General features: G+C 32.4%; 1 protein-coding gene across 2 annotated transcripts in view; it reads left to right on the forward strand.

The window, feature by feature from the left end:
* The window catches only part of LOC142329123 (uncharacterized), a 68,924-nt gene that overhangs the window by 9,404 nt on the left and 38,352 nt on the right, over positions 1-21,168 (forward strand). Inside the window, exon 1 of one of the 2 annotated variants that reach the window (XM_075373461.1) lies at positions 17,403-17,504. The exons of the other annotated variant lie outside the window; for it this stretch is intronic. The gene's annotated coding sequence lies outside the window, so the exon portion shown is untranslated. Of the gene's footprint in view, positions 1-17,402; positions 17,505-21,168 lie in introns of those variants that run through there. 2 annotated transcript variants of the gene reach the window in all.

Consider the following 21,168-nt stretch of genomic DNA (forward strand, 5'->3'; position numbering starts at 1 on the left):
GCTGTTATAGTCGGTTATAGAACAGTCTCGCAGTCTGTGTTATAGCTGGAGTCAAACCAATAGATATCTTGGCTAATGAGCGTAAGGAACGCTACATGTTAAAGGTAAATAACCTATTTACGTCAGAACGAAAGCAAGAGATTGAAGACCGGGGCCTTGCGTCGCGGCAGGTCAGGTGGAATCATTCCCCCCCACAGGTTGCTACACGCATGGTGTATTTCCTATAGTACCTGATTTAGGTGCGATTGGATGGGTCTCCCCCAATCGGTGTATCACACAGTTTCTCTCCGGACATGGTGTCTTTCGGGCGAGTTTGGCTAGGTTCCCTTTGATAGATTCGAATCAATGCCCGGATTGTGGGCACACGTGCCCACAATCCTGTGGACCACGTCCTGTATATCTGTCCCCGATACGAGGTCAAACGTTCACGAGCTGTTAGGGAACTTGACAGAGTACATTCCTTTCTGGATCTCCGTATTAACTGGATGATCCGCGAGGAGTGGTCTATAGTCACTGGCTTTTTCGCGCCCTTGCGGTGTGTAGGTCTCCACAGGGAGTTTAATCGCAATACTCGATCGTGGTAGAATCCCGGGTGGCTAGGGTTCCGGCTTAGGCATTGGGTTGGTTGGAAGTAGAAGGTAGGCGTGTCTCGGTTATATTGGTATTGTTTGCGGTTCGATTTCGGGCTCCCGCTGGTGGGGGTTGCCGCGCCGCCGGGGTATGGTAACCCATGCGACCGGGGCGTGGCTTTCCTTCGCCGGTAGCGGTCCTGATCGTGACTTGGTAATGCCAAGCGAGACACCATGATGGGATCGGGTGGGGGTGCGGGTGCGGGGTTTGTCTCCGGCTCCTGTGCGGACCGGTATGAGATTACGTTCTCCTTGTTAGGAGACCTAAATTGGTCGACTTATTTGGGTGTAGCTCTAAATTTCTATGTTGCGTAAGATATAATTTTGATCGGTATCAGTATAGCACTGAATTAACTTTAAACTCGTTCGTTTTCTGAGGCATTCACAGTCACGAACGGTGCTGTCAAATCTGGACTAGGCGCGGGGTTCGCACTTCCACGTTTTCGGTCAGTTAGTTTGAGGGAATCGTGTTAGGTTGGATGTAAAGATGTCCGTTTGAGGCCTACGTGAAGGCGAAATTTGATGTGTATTTTACTGATGCAAATGGCTGCCGAGGCATTTACATCGGTGGCGTCCCGACCGAGGCCTGGCTGATGACTGTGAGATGTAATCTGTTAGAGAGTCTAAAGACGACCTCCGGTAAAGCTCTCAGGATTCGGAACGTAGGGGGTGGTGTGGCGATCGGTAACGTCACAAGGTGGGTGTCTTCCCCCTACGGGATTGGGATGTAAATATTGCAGCACCTAAAAATTCCATTTATGTATTGTTATTATTATTTAGTAGTGTACTGTTTACTTGTGGGCATCTTTGATTATATTTCGACATTCTTCCACGCTCTTCTATATCTGCTTCATTCGTGAAACTTTCATCTGTTTCACCTTGTTTTTAAGCGTTAGCCATTTTTTAGAATATTCATTAACATACTAAAATAATGTCAACCTTATGCGGCGTAAATATTTCCTTATCTTCGGAAATAATTAATTAAAAATGACACAGACCGATGGAATTTTTCCTGATCCTTCATTCAACAGGTTGCTGTTTCATGAGACGTTTCAGGTATGAAGAGCCATCAAGTTTAAACTTACCGTCTATCTTAAGATTTTCATTTTCTGTTAAAATTTGATCACATTGCTGTTAAATCGGTTAAATGTGACAGACTTCTGAAACCGGTTCGATGAGTATTTTAGAATAAATTTAAAAAGAAAACAATTTATAAGAAATATTAATATACATCCTGAAGATCTTTGTGAAGTTATTCAATTTTTAATCGGAGGTGTTGAAAGAACGCTAGTATTAATGGCGCCAGAGTTGAAGTAGTCAGAAAATTATATTATTTTGCGGTCGGACAGTATATTTTATTTGATCTTTATTGTAATTCTTTTCCGATTCCAACTTTGAAAAATTACCCCTATATGGGAAATCTGGACGTATCGATTTACAAAGGTTGAATCTGCGTAGTACACATCTGTATTTTTCTTATCCGTATTTTAATAATCGTCCTGACCGTCCGATGTATGTTTGTAATTTTGAATATTCTTTATCTTTTTAAACTAATAAATAATTTTTTTATCAGTGTGATGTGTATAATATTGTTTATTTTGTTCGTGATTTTTATAGAGACACGTTAACCTTCTTTCTTAGAAATATTAGAAATCTTGTGCGACTAACATTCACACAGAATTTTTAATATTTAATGTATATTAGCATTATTTAAATTTCTATCGCTACTGCTTGTTGCGACGTTACAGACCCTTGAGTTTGAAATTATACGGGAAATATACTTATAAATTCTTACTCATTTTTTAGTTTAAAAATTTCCAGGAAATAGAAGTACATTGATTTTAGACGATATCGTAAAACCTTGTTCCTATGAAATGTATTTATGTTTTCTCTCGTAACTGTACCTGTAGATGACGTCAGTCACTTTCAAAAATACCACTTAATAATTCTTGCGTTACATTCACCACACGCTAGCTTTATTAAAGTAATCTTCTTCTTCGCATATTGTTGCGCATCGTCTTGCGTGTTTATGCTTGTAATTACTTGGAGTAAATTGTTTTTCCCTAAAGATTATTACAAGCGCAAAATTTTAATTTAATATTTTATAATGGATTCCAGGAATTATGAAAAAATTTAAGTTAAATGAAATTTATTCGGTTAAATCCATTAATTCAATTAATAAAATAAATTCAGACTTCAACGCGTAACGAATTAACTACGTTAGATTTTTAACGGTCATGTTTATACATATGTGTGTACATATGTATATGTTTATACATATCTACTCGTATCCATGTGTAAGATTTTTTCCTCCGCTCTACCGGTTGCAAATTCTTACGGATTTTGTTGAAACTTGGTGGGGTGATAACTGTCGGGAATAGAGCCCCATTAATTTCCAAACGAATCGGTTCACAGGAATCGCAGTTAGAGCGGAAAACAGGGTTTGGAATAAATTTTCAGCTTTTTAACGAATTTACAAAGAATATTTAGAAATCGCTACTGTGCCCGGTCAGATTTTCTAAGGGAGTGTCGGATGGAAGGGGCCAACATTTCATACGTTTTGGAGTCTCCTGAACACGATTCTGAGATGTTTACGTACATACGTTCGGCTTTTTTTGTTCTACTGGGCGGAATTTGTAACCGATATTGATGAAACTGTAGGATATTGTAAATCTAGTACAAATAGAGCCTATTGTATTTAAAGGGAATTGGTTCGTAGGAACCGGAATTAGCCGAAAAAATTGGGTTTTTGGGTTCGTTTTCAAGGTTTTTGTGTTGTAATTTTAAGGGTAACATGTAAGAAAGTCAAAATTAGATTTTTGCAGGTCGCACCCACCTGGTGCGAGCTGGTTTCCCAACGGTCCCAAAACGTAAAGTCTGTAGCCCGAATCAGATTTTGGCTACACCAAAAGCAATATTGATTTCAAAAATCATTATAGAAGTTCGACATCCTTTCTTTCTTAACTAAAACTGGAAATCTGCCCTTCTGAGCGCTTACTGCGGTAGAGTTTTTTAATGTTTAATAATTTATGTATGTTGTACGGGATATTTGTTTAGTTTGTACGTTATTACAAATGTTGATCTGCTATTTTGATTGCAAACTAGTTTTTTAAGTCGGTAAAAACAGCTTCAGAAGACATCTTTGATTCTTTTACTATTTTGTAATTTGCTAAATTTGAAAGTAAAATCTATTAAAAAATAAATTAGTTAATCGTCTTAAAATTAAACTCTATTGTCTTAACCGAAGAATAATCGATTGTTTTTAGCCAAAGAAGCATAAATTAACGAAGCACAAACGTAATCGCTTTATGCTTTGTACATAACTTATTCGAATAAATAATTATAATACCGACCCGTGCTCGCAGTCAATATATAATAATGAATCCCATTTAAATCGATAACTTAAAATGTTAAATAAGAACGTAGGTAATATAAAACACAACGGAATATGAATTAACAAAATGTTTAATGCAGTTTTGACAGCAGATTTACATTTGTGACATATTTTGAAATTTTAAACAAACAATTTATAATAAAATTAACTCTAACAAATATAAAAAATAGAACTTTTAAAAACCGACTAAAAAAAAATTGATTTTTCAAGTCTGTCAAAAATGATTGCCAATAATATTTAAAGTTATTATTACAAAATTCACGACTTCAAAAGGTAGATTCTAGAGTTGAAAAATATTGATTAATATTGTTTTTTTTTTCTCTCTGAAGCGATGATAAATAAAGAAAATATTTTCAAATCGTTTGTATAGACTGTTAATTTTCATCAAAAAATAACTTCCGCTTTTTATCTCAAAAACTTACTACGGGGTGTACTAGAAGGGCTTCTTTCCTACAAAATAAAAGTAATATTTAGCGAAATAAAATCTTTATTATCAGCAATCATGAGTAACACGTTTATCAACCTTTAGCAGGCCTTAAATTAAATATGTATTACGATGGAGAACCTTCTCTTTTTTAATGAAGTTTATTAAACAATCCTTAGTTATTTTCTGTGTACATTATTATTATTATGATAGTACAAAACATTGCAGAGTCCAACATTTCTATCCTACTGCAGATCATTTTGATAAATATATGGCGTAAAAGACTGAATTATACCGTTAAAGTACGTAAGGAAAAGTAAATAAATCATCGGATTTTTCATTTAAAGAAGTAAGATTCCCTCGAAACGTTTAACTTTGTCTATTTACTTTTATATTTACAGACTTCACCTTCTAGGTAATCTACTCTTGCTCACGATTGTTTTTTTTACCTAGTAAATATTTTTCTTTAAAAAAAGGAAGTACATAACGCATTATAAAGTTTAAAATTCTTCATTTCTTTAAGTATTATTTGTGTGTCGTACAGATCAAAAAGTAATGCGGTTTTACAGATCTAATAAAAACTCAAAAATGGTGAAAGATAACGATCTAAATTTATCATAGACTACAGGGTAATACAGGTAATATGTGGAACGAGCTAGATTGTGTAAACATTTGAACCCGACCGGTCCGGTGGCCTTTTTAGTAACAGGTAATCAAATTCGAGGTCGAACAACAAAAAGCACAAAAAACTGTACTTTTTTGTGTTCTCGCCTTGATAACATCTTAAAATGTTAAAAAAAATAAAATGTTAATGTCATCAAACGCGACACAAAATAATTTAAAGGTGATGTAATTTGGCTTATAATCTGGTAGATAGTTTTTATTTTTATTAACCTAAAATTCGAGACCGCAATACTTTATGCGTCACTAATAATACTCTGATCTATAAAGGCGAAAGGAAAAGAATATCATCTGTAGGTTAGGTTGATCAGATTTAACCGATACTGTAAGAAGGTAAAGCCTATCTTCAAAGACCTTTGGATTGCACTGTATCGGGAATATGTCAGGGGAATAGGATTCGGGAAATCGAAAGGGTGAAATTAAGATAAATGCCAACGGCCTAAATCATGTTTAATAGCTATCCTTATATCGACAAGGTTGAACAGCGTTAGATTTCGGTTTAAAAAATGCGGTTGGCATTTATGAAATTAGTAACAAAACTAAGATAAACGGCTAAATCGGCTAGATTTAGCCGTAATGAAATATAAAGTAATGAACCATATATGAAATATGAAGGTTTCTTTACTTCTTGTACGAAGTAAAGGAAGTATTGTGATCGCGAAAAATTTCGGTTTTCAGATTTCAACGAAAATATCCATTTTGATCATCTTCGTATCCATTTTGACTAGTTTCGGCGTGACCTCTCTACGTACATATGTACGTATCTCGCATAACTCAAAAACGATTAGCCGTAGGATGTTGAAATTTTGTATTTAGAATTGTTGTAACATCTAGTTGTGCACCTCTCCTTTTGATTGCAATCGATTGAACCCAAAGTGTCCAAAAAAACCAAACTATTTATTTTCTTAACTGCAGTAATAAGTCGTCATTGAGAGCTTTTTAACGATATATCATAAGTGTTACTTATTTTCATTGATTCCAGAGTTATAGCCAAATAAAAGTGTAATTAATGAAATGTTGGGACCTTACAAGAGGAAGGCACATCGGTTCGAATCAGACTTCATCTCCTTTTTTTTAATTTACCTTTTTTAACTTCTATTGATTTATTAATAATTTTTAACCCGTGATTGTAAAAAAACCTTTTCAGTAAATAATTATTCAATAATAACAATAAAAAAAATCAGAAGTTATTAGTGAAATAAAATTTTACGTACTTTTAAAAATGTGTATGTGTAAATAGATTTGGTGAAATATCTGATTATTTAATATTTATTGAAAATTATAATTTAGAATCGTATTATTTTTGGTTTTTCTGGTTTAATTTTGTTTCATTATTTTGGAATTTTATGTTTAATTTGATTTACATTAAAGTCAGCTACAGAGTGACTGAAAAATAGACCCTCATAGTAACAATATGTACATTGAGGTATTTATGCCCGTTCTTGTTTAAATTGCAAAAAATTCTTATTTTTTAGTTCATTACTCCTCTGACATTATCGGACAATATTCTAAGTCGAGGTTGATTGATCATCATTTCGTTTATTTATTTTTTGTTGGCAGTAATTTAATCGCTCTTTGGTTTGATACAATTCTTCTGATCTTAATTTGCGTACACGTTGTCTAGTTTTCAAATTTTCTCTCTCTTTACATCCTTCATCTTCTCTCTTATTTTTTTTGTTTTGCAAAATTTCTTCTTATTATTATTTCTTTGGTTTAAAATTTTCTTCCTCTTTATATTTATCATATTCTCTTATTTTTTTATTCTTCCCTTGTTCTTAATATTTTCTTCCTTTTCATATTCATCTTGTTGTCGTTTTTTTTTGAGATATATTTCTTCATGTTATCCTTCTTTTTCCTGTATGATTGTTACTTTTTCATTTTTGATTATTTACCAAATAATCCAGTAATAAATAATAACCGAATATCATACATTGTAAGGTCGAAATTAACATTTGTAACCGGTATACGGGAGTTCACTAAACGGAATAGTTTAATTATTATTAACTTTATTTATACGAATAATACTTATCTAGTAATGAGTCCGCTGTGACTCACGTCCACAACGGACGTGAGTTCTGGTTATTCACTCGTAAAGATTGCTTTGTCAAATTAACTCAAACCATGTTTGCTACTACTGCCGTCTAAAGGGAAACCGTAACAACTACGTGAGCTTGGTTTTCTTTACGGTAATTTGAAGAATTTACCTGACGTATTTAAAAAATAATATTTGTTTCATAATTTTCGAACGATAAATATTTAAAAATATTTCACGAAATGAATAACTCAATTACGAACTTTCTTTTAAAGTTCATGAGAATCAGATAGCTAAGGGACTTAATCAGGTAATAAAGGGACTGTTAATCTAGCCTAATATTTTATGTAAAATTAATAATTGCGTAAATATTTGACGTTAATAAAAACTAATATTTCAGTAACTGTGTAACTGTCCACTTTATTAAAGAACTGGAGGATCGTAACTCACTTTCAAATGAAGTAAGTTTAAATGAGTGCAGCAAAAAAAAATGTGTATATTTAATTTAATAGGCGTACAAGGAAGTCAATGTAGTACACATTAGATTTTTTTATTTTTTATTTTGTGTTGCATTGAATTTTCTGCGAGATACCTAGTAATTTATATAAATGATAGTGCGATGTAAAACCGCAGGACGTTTTGTATATCCATCAGAACTTGGTTTCCGAAGAATACGTACAAAACATTTTTTTTTATTTGCAATTACAGATAAAGAACTACTGCCACAAAGAATCCATTATAAAGGAAAAAAACCATCACTAAGCACTTATGCAAATGCATTCGCACATTGATATTTATTTGTTTGTTTATTTATTTTTTTATAATCTATAATATATTTGAAATCTTAATCGGTTATCTTTTATTTGATTTAATTATATTTGTACGTAATATATAAAAAAATATGTACGTAAAAAGTTATGTAATAATTTATGATTAAAGAAGGAAAATATAACGATAAACTATTTTTTAGAGAATATTAAACATAATCACAAATTTTACAGTTAAAAAGTCGATGTGTCATTGCTGATTTCATTTTGTTTTTTTTTTTAATTTGATTGAGTTACTGATTATGACCTCAGTTTCTCTGCTTAGTTACTTTGTAATAGGTTTACGTTGACCTTGATGTTTCTCTTATAATACACATTCACTTGTTCAATCGAGTGTTACTTTGAATAATATTAATAATTAATTTATTTACTACTCTCTTTATACTACAAGTTTTTTATTTTAAATTAATTTGTAATAAAAGATTGATTTTATTACATTTTTTATTAAAAATATGCAAAATAATGCATCATAAATAGTACTTTATTTTAAACGCGTCACGTTTTAATCTTATTTTTAAATTTTAAATATAGTTCGAAGTATGTTTGTAATCATCTTGATAGGAAAACTTATCGATGTCTTATCGCATGAGAAACAATCGATAGCTATCTTAAGGTTCAGAAGATACATCGGCAACACTGAAGGTTGTATATAAAACCATTAATGACAAATCAATCCTCCTTTAAAAAAATTGTTTTTACTCTAATCGTAATATTTTCAGCCACTCCTATCCTTCCTTTGTGATAAACTTTTTTCATAGCGATTTCAGTGAAGTTTTTGCCGGTATACTTCCTCTATAACAATACTTAGTATACTACTGAATATTTTATTACGTATGTTTTGGTAGTAATCACCATTATTTATCGGTTACATTGTCTTGTTTTTTTTCTACGCCTCAGTATTTAATGTTACTCTGTTAAATATATTCATTTTTTTAAATAAGACTTTATTTTTTGTAAAAAAACGTGATTTTTCTTAGTTTTGTAGAATATATTATTCTTTTATTATTGTTTATTGGGCCTTTTATTGAAGATAAGTAATTGAATAATTTATATATATATGTACATTATTTATTTTAGTTTGGAAGACATATTTACAATGCGGTCAAAATTTACAAACAAACCGCTATTAAATTGCAAGAAATTGTTCTTCCTGAGGATGTTTGGAGCTAATTATGTAACTTCTTTTTCATTGGAGGTACTGTTGTTAATTGTGCCTTCTAAAAAAAAAAAATGTAGGAAAACGCTTTAGTATGCAGTCAAACAAAATATTTGATCCGATTACATATATTTTTATCAAAACCGGTATGTTTGTAAATTTTATACATTGTACGAAATTTTCAAAGACGTATTAAACAAATTCAACGTAGATCGGTCGTACTAGTTATTATTCACATATTTAAGGGATTTCCTAATCTTTTTAGTATAAAATGTTAACGGGTACAGTTAAGACTGATGCCGATAATTTCACTGCAGAGAAGTAAATAATTAGGTTCCAAGAATCTCTGGAAAAACAGTATCCTCGTAATTTAAAAGCAAGTCGTGTTAATTTTTAATAATTTTTGAATTGTAATATTCATGATATACGTATCAATTGATCGTGAATTTACTTATTTTCCCTGTTAGTGATTTATTTCTGTGAAGTTGTTGCCAAACATTTACTTGATGTAACTGTGAGATGCGGTTGTGTATTCAATATATTTTTGTTTGAAGTTGTAACTATTTAAAGTACAATTTTAATTAATATTTACTAGGTATTTTTGTAGCCTTGTGTGCGACTGTTTTGATTTTTTGTTTCCGTAACCGCATAGTATCAGTTCCGTTAAATTTATGTTGTTTTGAGTGTTTATTTTATATGAGTGTTACGTATACTAGGCCCAGCCAATGTACTAGTTTTTGACGTCACGAGCAGCTTGCGTATTATTACTCGGCCTGAAAACATCTACTCCGCGTATCAAATCGAAATATTACTTATTATCTTATTGTACGCGATAATAACTATTATATTTACATTTACTAATTATAAAAAATACGTAATTAATTCTTTTATAACTTTATTTGTACTAAATTATTAATTTTTAATGATAAACAAAAGCTTACTTGAATTTTCTTCGTGCATCTAATTCAAACTTCTAGCAAGTTCACCATCCTCACTAAACGAATCACTACCACTGTCACTTTCATTTTCCCTTTCGCTGTCAGAGTTATAACGTTCTGTCATTTCATCTATCAGTAGTTCCAGTTTTTCATACTCTTTTATCAATATTTTTTTACATTTTCACAACAGGATTTCCAGTCATCTTCATTCGTGGAATTAATTTTCTCCGTAGTTAATTTTTCAACATTTGTGAAAGAAAATTTGTTATGATTCGTCATATGTCTTCTTACGGCTGACCATACCGTCTCGATCGGATTCAAATCAGGATGGCGGGAGTCTAACAACACGATGCCCGTGTTATTTCAAAAGTTCATCTAAATGATATTTTTGTACTTTAGTTTTATGTAACTTTACTAATTCATATGTCTGTTGTTTCAGCATTTTTTAGCTGTACGGAATACGGGTTTTCTCTAGCCAATCTGTCATACCTTTTCTTCTGGAGTTAGAATTTGGCGCTTTATTAATACTTGCATTATGATAAGAGGCGTTATCAGCAACTACTACTGACGTTGATGGAAAATTTGGAATAAATTTTTCACGCGCCCGTTTCATGAAATTGTCTGTATTCATGTTGTCGTGGTAGTCGCCACATTTAGAACTAACTTTCCAAGTTAGTAATGCGTTCGGAATAAAATCGATTTCTGTTCCAGCATGAATTACTATTAAACGATCGCCTTTATTAATCAGCACATGAAGTCCCTCAACAATACTATTAGACCACGACTTTGTCGAACAATGCGAACTTAAAACGTACGCTTCATTCAAATAAACAATTGTAGCATTGCTTAGTCTGTATTTAGTCATTGTCTGCAAACGTTCAATTTTCTTCCACCTAATGTCGGATTTCTCAATTAAACGTTTCTGTTTTCAGTTTTACTTCATTTAAAACCTCACTCTTTCAAGATAACAGCTAAAGTTGATTCACTGCCTTTAAAATCAATAGATGACTGAAGTTCTTGCCTTATTTTTTTAAAGTAAGCGATTCATTCTTCTTTGAAAGAAATTCATTTGCTGTTTTTTTAACTACACCTAAATCAAAACTGTCCAGTTCACTGACAGGTTTCGAACGTCGTTTATACTTTTTCGGCGTGGTGAAAGAACACGATTGGGATGTTGATTGAAGAATCACGTCTTTATTTTCTCTTCTGAGTTTTTGAACCTGTGTTCTTGATATCCCACAAGCAGCAGCAGTTCTTTCTTCGCATTTTTCAATGCCAATTATATGTTCGTCGTCAGTTAATTTACCTACTGTTAGAGCTTCTTTTTTCATAAAATCATAATCATTATTGATAATTTTACGTGCTCGACTACTTTCTTTTTCCTGTTTAGCCTCCGGTAACTACCGTTTAGATAATACTTCAGAGGATGAATGAGGATGATATGTATGAGTGTAAATGAAGTGTAGTCTTGTACATTCTCAGTTCGACCGTTCCTGAGATGTGTGGTTAATTGAAACCCAACCACCAAAGAACACCGGTATCCACGATCTAGCATTCAAATCCATCTAAAAATAACTGGCTTTACTAGGACTTGAACGCTGGAACTCTCGGCTTCCAAATCAGCTGATTTGGGAAGACGCGTTCACCACTAGACCAACCCGGTGGGTCACGTGCTTGACTCCTAAGTTTTTCTTTTTCTTAACTACGGATTTAAATTAACTAACACGCGAACAAAAATAATATATTACAAAAAATTTGAGAAAAACAATGAGTAATTATAAAATAATATGCCCTCTCAAAAACGCTATCCGAGTACCTTCACTGAACTATAAACTGGATTAAAGTTTATTTCTTTATACACATTGTGTACTAAGAATGACAGATCTAAATATAATCGTGACGAAAGACATAATTTCTAAGTGCATGCGTAAATTTTTATAAGCGTGTGTACATAATACCCAACACAGCATTCATCGGTTAAGGAATTGTTATTGTTTACAATATTGAGTCATTAAGCACTTTTATACATGTAATCAACTCAAGTGGAAAGAACTGAACACACAATAACATAAGTGTATTGTTTTTAAGTCGAAAAATGAAATAAAAATAATATTTACGCGCAAAATAATGTTTTGGAAAAGAATAGTATAATGAGATGTCAGCACGTGACTTCACAAGCTCTTAGATTCGCTGGGGTAACTTTTATTATTGTTTTAGTTTTTTTTGTGTATTTTGAATTGGAGTAAATCACGGCCATGTTGTTTTATCAGTTTTTGCTGTCGATTTTATTATATTTAATTTTATTTCTTTTTGTTATTTTAAATATGTTCTCTTTTCAAAAAGCCGTCTTTTTTATGTCATCTCTATGTGAATTTCTATAACGAATCCTTGGCATTTATACAAAGCTTGATATTTTTCGCCAACTAAAATATTCATTTCTTACGGTTAGAGACTATAAATGTGTATAATACCTGAAGTTACTCGAAATAATAATTAAATTAGTGTCCTAATAAGATCTATTTGACATATGCGTCAACTATTCCATTGCTGGTCTTCCTTTACGTCTTACATTCTCCTAAGATTTTTAACTATACTGTATTCGGATAGCTTGCAGAGTGAGAATAAACAAACGCTGAGTTTGTGTTATTGATTTCGTTATGTTTTTGCCGGGTCACGTCCATTATTTGGGTGCCGATTCACAACGCGGCCGTATCTATATATGACACAATAATCATTACTCATATCAGTCGCCGTATTATTAATTAGTCGTAAAGAACTCGTGTAATCAAACGTTTATTAATTTATAATATAAATTTATGAAAGACATTTTCGTTTCTATCAAAACTCTTTGATCTTTTTATACGATCACTCTTTTGTTCTCGTGTTCAATTTTAGTGTTTCTGTTATTTATTTATTTACTGTAATGTTATTTATAGTTAATACGGTAATGCGATTTTTCTAAGTTTACTGGAACACGAGTATAGTGTATTCCTAGATTTGCGTCTGACTCGAGTTATACCGTTATTCTGACACCGTGTCTGATACCGATTCGGCTGATAATAGTGCACGATTATTGATATCCCCTCTCCGAAAAAAGGCCGCGAAAAAACCCGCAGAAACACATCATTTTCAACGCTTACAAAAGGGAATTGCATATTAATCCGACGGCGTTGATTTCGGATGACGTTAACAAAACCGCTAACGTAAGCGGTAGTTGTGCTGCTTCAGTGTAAAAAGTGATTCGCTAGTACGATTTTGCTAATGAATTACGGTCTCCTAAGAAAAAACCCCGCAGGTCAATTGAAGAAAAGGTTGACGATTTCGGTAAAAAAAGTTTGCTATTCGTAAAAAAGTACACGAATTTTATTTATTGAGAAACGGTTTAGCGATGCGTTACTTCATCTGGAAGATAATTCGATTATCGTCTAAGACAACGCTCCTTGTCGTTCGTATAAAAAGGAAAGAATTGTAGCCGCGTCTTGGAAAAAAAACGGTATCAAAATGCGGCTTAATTCAAAAGTAGCGATTTTTGTAGATGAACTTGAGGTCCGATTATTGCAAAGGGTGACGCGTATTAAAAGTAATTTTAATGCGTATAAAATCTATGAGATAACATCCAGTGGCAAAGCCGTGCTTCGCTCACCTTCCTATCGTTGTGACATATCCGATCGAGTTACTTTAGGGACATATCAAAAGTGACGTAGCGTCAGAAAATACCGCTTTTAAAATATCCGATGTTAAAAATTTATTCTTTAAAGCCATCGATAAAACGAGTCAGCCGGAATGGAAAAACTATAAATCGTGTAACATTCTGCTGAACCAAATTATTGGGATTCTGATAATAGAAAACAAAATCGAATCTACCGTTGTATCTCTTAACACTGACGGCGCTACGGATTTCTCGCAATCGGGCGACGAAATCTGAATTGAATTTATTATTAGTTTATTATCATAGAAATTTAATACAAAATATTAGTGAAATTTTACTTTTACGAGGAATAAGGTCGTATCGATCTTATTATTTTACCGATCGCCTTTGTTTTTATAGATTAGTTTCATCGAGTAGACAAGATAAATGAATCAAATTATTGGTGAATATGAGGCCGACTGATTTAAAAATAAATGTCTTAAATTGTCTTAAATAAAATTTAATTAAGAATAAAATGCCAGCGATTAAAGAAACTTTTAATTACACGGTTTTAACGAATAATAAAAATTTATGAACGGTGTTGAATGTATATAAATTTATAAATAACACAGAGTACAGTTCCTTTGCGGCAGCATAACCGCACACTGTTACCGACCTTAGCTCTTGGTCATTAATAAAAAAAAAGAAAAAATCATGTTAAAAATCTTTTTACGTCATACATCGTATTTACATAATTGTCTTGATCGGTTTATTTCGCGGGATGTTATTGTACTCTGGGTATTTACATAAACAATAAAAAGAAAATGTATTTTTCAGTTGTAGTGTACGAGTGTACTCGCTCGTTAGTTTAATAATTAAAATATTCATTATAAAATATTGATATGTGTTATTTATCGCTATTACTAATAATTGAACTTGCACAACATTGTAATTATTAAATACAATTTTTTTTTGCGCAAGGTTACAATTTAATCCTGTTTGTTTGTGTGTATTTTTCGTATCGTAGAGCAACTGATACTGCGTTACATTGAACCCATTATTGAAAATTGTCAATGCCAACTTTTTTGGGTTGTAAAATTAATAGTAATTTATTATTATTATTATTATTATTGCTGTTTTTTTATTAATTTTATTTATAATTATTATCGCTGGTTTATTGTCTGCTGTGATTTTTTTAGGAAGGTTGAAGTACATTGCTTGACCTATTTAACTTATGTTATCGAATTATGCGTCATTGTTAAAATTTGTTTGGCTTTCTTCGTTTTTATTTTATTACTTAAATTCTTCAGACTTCCATTACAGCTTGGTTTTCTTTGATTCTTTCTCTCTTTTGTATTCTTCATATTCCTCGTGCAGTAAAGACTATATCGCTTGACCCCCCGGATTGGTCTAGCGGTGAACGCTTCTTCGCAAATCGCTGATGGGTAGTCGAGAGTTCTAGATTCAAATCCTAGTAAAGGCAGTTACTTTTGTACGGGTTTGAATACTAGATCGTGGATACCGGTGTTCTTTGGCGGTTGGATTTCAATTACCCACGCATCTCAGAAACGGTCGACCTGAGATTGTACACGACTACACTTCACTTACGCTCATGCATATCATCGTCATTCATCCTCTGAAGGATGAATACCTGACGGTGATTCCCGGAGGCTAAACAGAAAAAACAAAAAAAGTTTATCGCTTAATCTGATCTTTTATCGTTCTGTTTTGTAATTTGTTAGCGATAGAGAATCTCTTTTTTATTCTCTTTAGAGTTTTATAAATATTCTTTTCCCGTTCGTTTCTCGGCTAGTCTTCACCCTTTATTTTCTTAGTGTAACTTACAGAATTTCTTCGCATCTGGAACGTAATTCTTTTCGTTGTTGTTTGTTTTTCTGCTTGTATCGTTCCTTTTTTTGCGATCCTTTTTATTACCTTTTTTAGCGCGATGTAATTAGATGCAATTTTTCTACGCGTTGAAAATATTTTTACATTACATTGTATACGAGGTTATAAAAAGAATTATTGTAGGCAAATTGACGCGAAAAATACCTGAAGCTCATAAAAATGTCACAGCGGTTCCCAAAATTATAATAATACAAAAATGTTTATTTCATTCGACAAAATACGTTTAAAATTAAAATTATAATTTTTTTTTTAAATTCTTACTTCCAATATTAACGACGAATAAAAATAATCTATAATTATAGTTTTCGTCAGTATGAATCGTACTTGAAGATAAACTTAATCGGACGAGTAAATAATTACTAATCATAAAGCGGTTAGTAATTAACAACCCTCTTGAATTTAAATATAAGCAATTTTTAGAGTATATAGACATCTTTTCGCAACACATCCCTCGCATAAGAACTCACACCCGTCCACCTGTACACCCGACTACATAAGCGTAAATTATTTCATAAAGAATAAAACAAAGTTTCCAGGTCTGGTATCCTGATGGTACATTTCATTTCATTCTACGGGTTAGCATTTTAGCATTTTAGAAAGGGCATCCGACTACAAAAATTGCATTAAATTACTTTCCGCTTTTCTCTGGGAAAAAAATCGAATAAAGGGCATAATATTATACGCAATAATTCAGCCGCAAATTTTGGTGCACCGTTGCACCGCTATCAACTTGCAACGATACATGTCTTTCCTAAGCCGTCGGATGACATTGAAAAATTCATTTTGCTATTTTTAAGTGGTTTTACGCTTACGAATCCAAATTATTATTAGGAAGTTAATCGTAAAACTTTGGACCTAAAAAAATTTACTGTAATGAAAAGTTATACGACGAGTTATTTAATCGCTTTTCTAATAACGCAAATCTCATTCTGAACTAAACAGATAAAATGTATAGTGGTTTCCCATGCCTATCTTTACTGTGCCAAACATACTGTTGTTCGGTAACCGCTCAGAAATTAAGTTTATATTCAGATCTAAAATGCGAGACCTTTACTTAAGGAAGTTTATTGTACGATTAATATCGTTATAGAAAACTCAGAGAAAATAACTACGATTAAGATCATTTTTATTTATGTTCTTTAAATGTATCACAATCACAAGAAAAGACTGTTGTAAATATAAAAATACTGGTTGTATACGTCTTATCCATATTTTTATTAGGAAGAGGAGTTGGATTGAACGATAGGTATATATATATATATATATATATATATATATAGATGCCAAATCCTTGCCGAGAATTGAACCTCAGACTAGCCAAGCGTCCTAATCATTACTTCAATGGCTGACCGGTTGATGGGTTATGTCTACCGTTACCATTTGCTAGGTGAAATTTACGGTGTTATTATTGTCAGTATTATGTAAAATAAAATTTCTCTTACCGAGTTTGATTACATTCAGCTGATGTCGACCCGGTCCTTGTCACTGAAATAATGATAAATGTTTACTTTTTTGAATATTTATCGTGTATACTTTTATTATTCTCAGAATTATTTTTTGTATCGCTTGAATTTTGATAGTACGAATACGCGCGTACCATACGCGCTATCTTTGTTTGAGTAATATTTTTTCTCGAATGCGTTACTGTATTATCTACTGTATGTTAGTATTAAATTTTTGTTTGTTTTTTTAATCTGGTTTCTTATTTATTCTTTTATATATACGCCTTGTATCTCTATTTTTCAGTTGTTTTTTGTGGATTTTATTAGTCAAACATTGTTTCAAGTTAAATTTATTCATAATGTTTGTCGAAAGATAAATTATTAGCTCAGTGTTTGGTGTCTTTCCGTCGCTGTAGTGTTTCCTCCGATTGTCTCATTTTATTACGTATGTACATCGTTTTATTTTGTGTAGTCCGTCTATTCTCTATCTAATTCTTTTCTGTAAAAACGATAGTATTTAATTACCTGCTATTCGGGTCTTGTATTACGTTTTCCATTATTTTTAACTAAATTTAAAAAAATTACTTTTAATTATATCGCGTGAAATACATTTTTAAAGGGTGTAATCATGAGGTTGTAATAATATTTTTATTACAGCTGTTTTTTTGTGTGAATTAAGTGAAGCTTTTTTCGATACCGTTCAACATTATATAGAAATAATATATATATATATTTATCCGAACTTTTTATCCGAAAACTCCCAGAGGAGTATATTGTGTTTATATATTTGATTACGTCTCTGAAATTTTTGGATGGGTTTTCTGATTATCATACAACTCTTGACTACTTCTGGGTATTTGATAATATTTACTTACGATAGATAGATTCTGCCTACGTAAAATTTAAGAATATTTTTTCTTCGGAGATATCTTTAAGATTGACTAAAGTGTTTTGTCGCTATTTAAATTTTATGTGTTAGCGTAAATTTAAATTTTATGCGTGATGTAATTTATTATTATATAGTTAGCAAATACTGCATATCATTTTATCAACAAGTACTTTTATCATTTTACTGCATAAATTTTCTTTGTATGATGTTTATGGAAATTGCCGGTAATCATGTTGTTTTTTACTTTTGAAATGCCTTTACTAACAATCTCGGCATCGGATCTATGAAACAAGCAAAAAGAAACATTAAATACATCAGTTTAAAGTATAGTTTTCTTTTAAGACCTCTGCCCAATGAATTTTACAGTTTTAGTAGTTTATGACATCCATTTCTCATATTATTTTTTTTTTGTCTTCAGTCATTTGACTGGTTTGATGCAGCTCTCCAAGATTCCCTATCTAGTGCTAGTCGTTTCATTTCAGTATACCCTCTACATCCTACATCCCTAACAATTTGTTTTACATATTCCAAACATGGCCTGCCTACACAATTGTTTCCTTCTACCTGTCCTTCCAATATTAAAGCGACTATTCCAGGATGCCTTAGTATGTGGCCTATAAGTCTGTCTCTTCTTTTAACTATATTTTTCCAAATGCTTCTTTCTTCATCTATTTGCCGCAAATTTTCCTCTTCATTCTTTCCTCTTCATTTGTCACTTTATCCACCCATCTGATTTTTAACATTCTCCTATAGCACCGCATTTCAAAAGCTTCTAATCTTTTCTTCTCAGATACTCCGATCGTCCAAGTTTCACTTCCATATAAAGCGACACTCCAAACATATACTTTCAAAAATCTTTTCCTGACATTTAAATTAATTTTTGATGTAAACAAATTATATTTCTTACTGAAGGCTCGTTTCGCCTGTGCTATTCGGCATTTTATATCGCTCCTGCTTCGTCCATCTTTAGTAATTCTATTTCCCAAATAACAAAATTCTTCTACCTCCATAATCTTTTCTCCTCCTATTTTCACATTCAGTGGTCCATCTTTGTTATTTCTTCTACATTTCATTACTTTTGTTTTGTTCTTGTTTATTTTCATGCGATAGTTCTTGCGTAGGACTTCATCTATGCCGTTCATTGTTTCTTCTAAATCCTTTTTACTCTCGGCTAGAATTACTATATCATCAGAAAATCGTAGCATCTTTATCTTTTCACCTTGTACTGTTACTCCGAATCTAAATTGTTCTTTAACATCATTAACTGCTAGTTCCATGTAAAGATTAAAAAGTAACGGAGATAGGGAACATCCTTGTCGGACTCCCTTTCTTCTTACGGCTTCTTTCTTATGTTCTTCAATTATTACTGTTGCTGTTTGGTTCCTGTACATGTTAGCAATTGTTCTTCTATCTCTGTATTTGAACCCTAATTTTTTTAAAATGCTGAACATTTTATTCCAGTCTACGTTATCGAATGCCTTTTCTAGGTCTATAAACGCCTAGTATGTTGGTTTATTTTCTTTAATCTTCCTTCTACTATTAATCTGAGAACTAAAATTGCTTCCCTTGTTCCTATACTTTTCCTGAAACCAAATTGGTCTTCTCCTAACACTTCTTCCACTCTCCTCACAATTGTTCTGTATAGAATTCTAGTTAAGATTTTTGATGCATGACTAGTTAAACTAATTGTTCTGTATTCTTCACATTTAGCTGTCCCTGCTTTCTTTGGTATCATGACTATAACACTTTTTTTGAAGTCTGACGGAAATTCCCCTTTTTCATAAATATTACACACCAGTTTGTATAATCTATCAATCGCTTCCTCACCTGCACTGCGCAGTAATTTTACAGGTATTCCGTCTATTCCAGGAGCCTTTCTGCCATTTAAATCTTTTAATGCTCTCTTAAATTCAGATCTCAGTATTGTTTCTCCCATTTCATCCTCCTCAACTTCCTCTTCTTCCTCTATAACACCATTTTCTAATTCATTTCCTCCGTATAACTCTTCAATATATTCCACCCATCTATCGACTTTACCTTTCGTATTATATATTGATGTACCATCTTTGTTTAACACATTATTAGATTTTAATTTTTGTACCCCAAAAGTTTCCTTAACTTTCCTGTATGCTCCGTCTATTTTACCAATGTTCATTTCTCTCTCCACTTCTGAACACTTTTCTTTAATCCACTCTTCTTTCGCCAGTTTGCACTTCCTGTTTATAGCATTTCTTAATTGCCGATAGTTCCTTTTACTTTTTTCATCACTAGCATTCTTCTACGTTCATCCATCAGCTGCAATATATCCTTTTTCTATAAGTTCTCTTTGTTCTACCTAAGTTTGCTTCTGCGAATAAGAATCTCCTGTTTAATATTCTCCCATTCTTCTTCTATATTGTCTATGTTACCTTTGTTAGTCAGACCTCTTGCAATATCCTGCTCAAAAATCTTCTTTCCTCCTCTTCTTCAAGCTTCTCTAAATTCCACCAATTCATCTGACACCTTTTCTTCAGATTTTTAAACCCCAATCTACATTTCATTATCACCAAATTATGGTCGCTATCAATGTCCGCTCCAGGGTAAGTTTTGCAGTCAACGAGTTGATTTCTAAATCTTTGTTTAACCATGATATAATCTATCTGATACCTTGCAGTATCCCCTGGCTTTTTCCAAGTGTATATTCTTCTATTATGATTTTTAAATTGGGTGTTGGCAATTACTAAATTATACTTCGTGCAAAACTCTATAAGTCGGTCCCCTCTTTCATTCCTTTTGCCCAGCCCGTATTCACCCACTATATTTCCTTTCTTGCCTTTTCCAATGCTTACATTCCAATATCCAACTATTATTAAATTTTCATCTCCTTTTACGTGTTTAATTGCTTCATCAATCTCTTCGTATACACATTCTACCTCATCTTCATCATGGGCGCTTGTAGGCATATAGACGTTAACAATCGTTGTCGGTTTAGGTTTTGATTTTATCCTTATTACAATGATTCTAGCTCTATGCGTTTTGAAATACTTTACTCTCTTCCCTATCTTCTTGTTCATTATGAAACCTACTCCTGCCTGCCCATTATTTGAAGCTGAGTTAATTATTCTAAAATCACCTGACCAAAAGTCGCCTTCCTCTTCCCACCGAACCTCACTAATTCCTACTACATCCACATTTATCCTATCCATTTCCCTTTTTAAATTTTCTAGCCTACCAACCTTTT

The sequence above is a fragment of the Lycorma delicatula genome, chromosome 8, assembly GCF_047948215.1.
Source record: "Lycorma delicatula isolate Av1 chromosome 8, ASM4794821v1, whole genome shotgun sequence".
In the NCBI taxonomy this organism is placed as follows: Eukaryota; Metazoa; Arthropoda; class Insecta; order Hemiptera; family Fulgoridae; genus Lycorma; species Lycorma delicatula.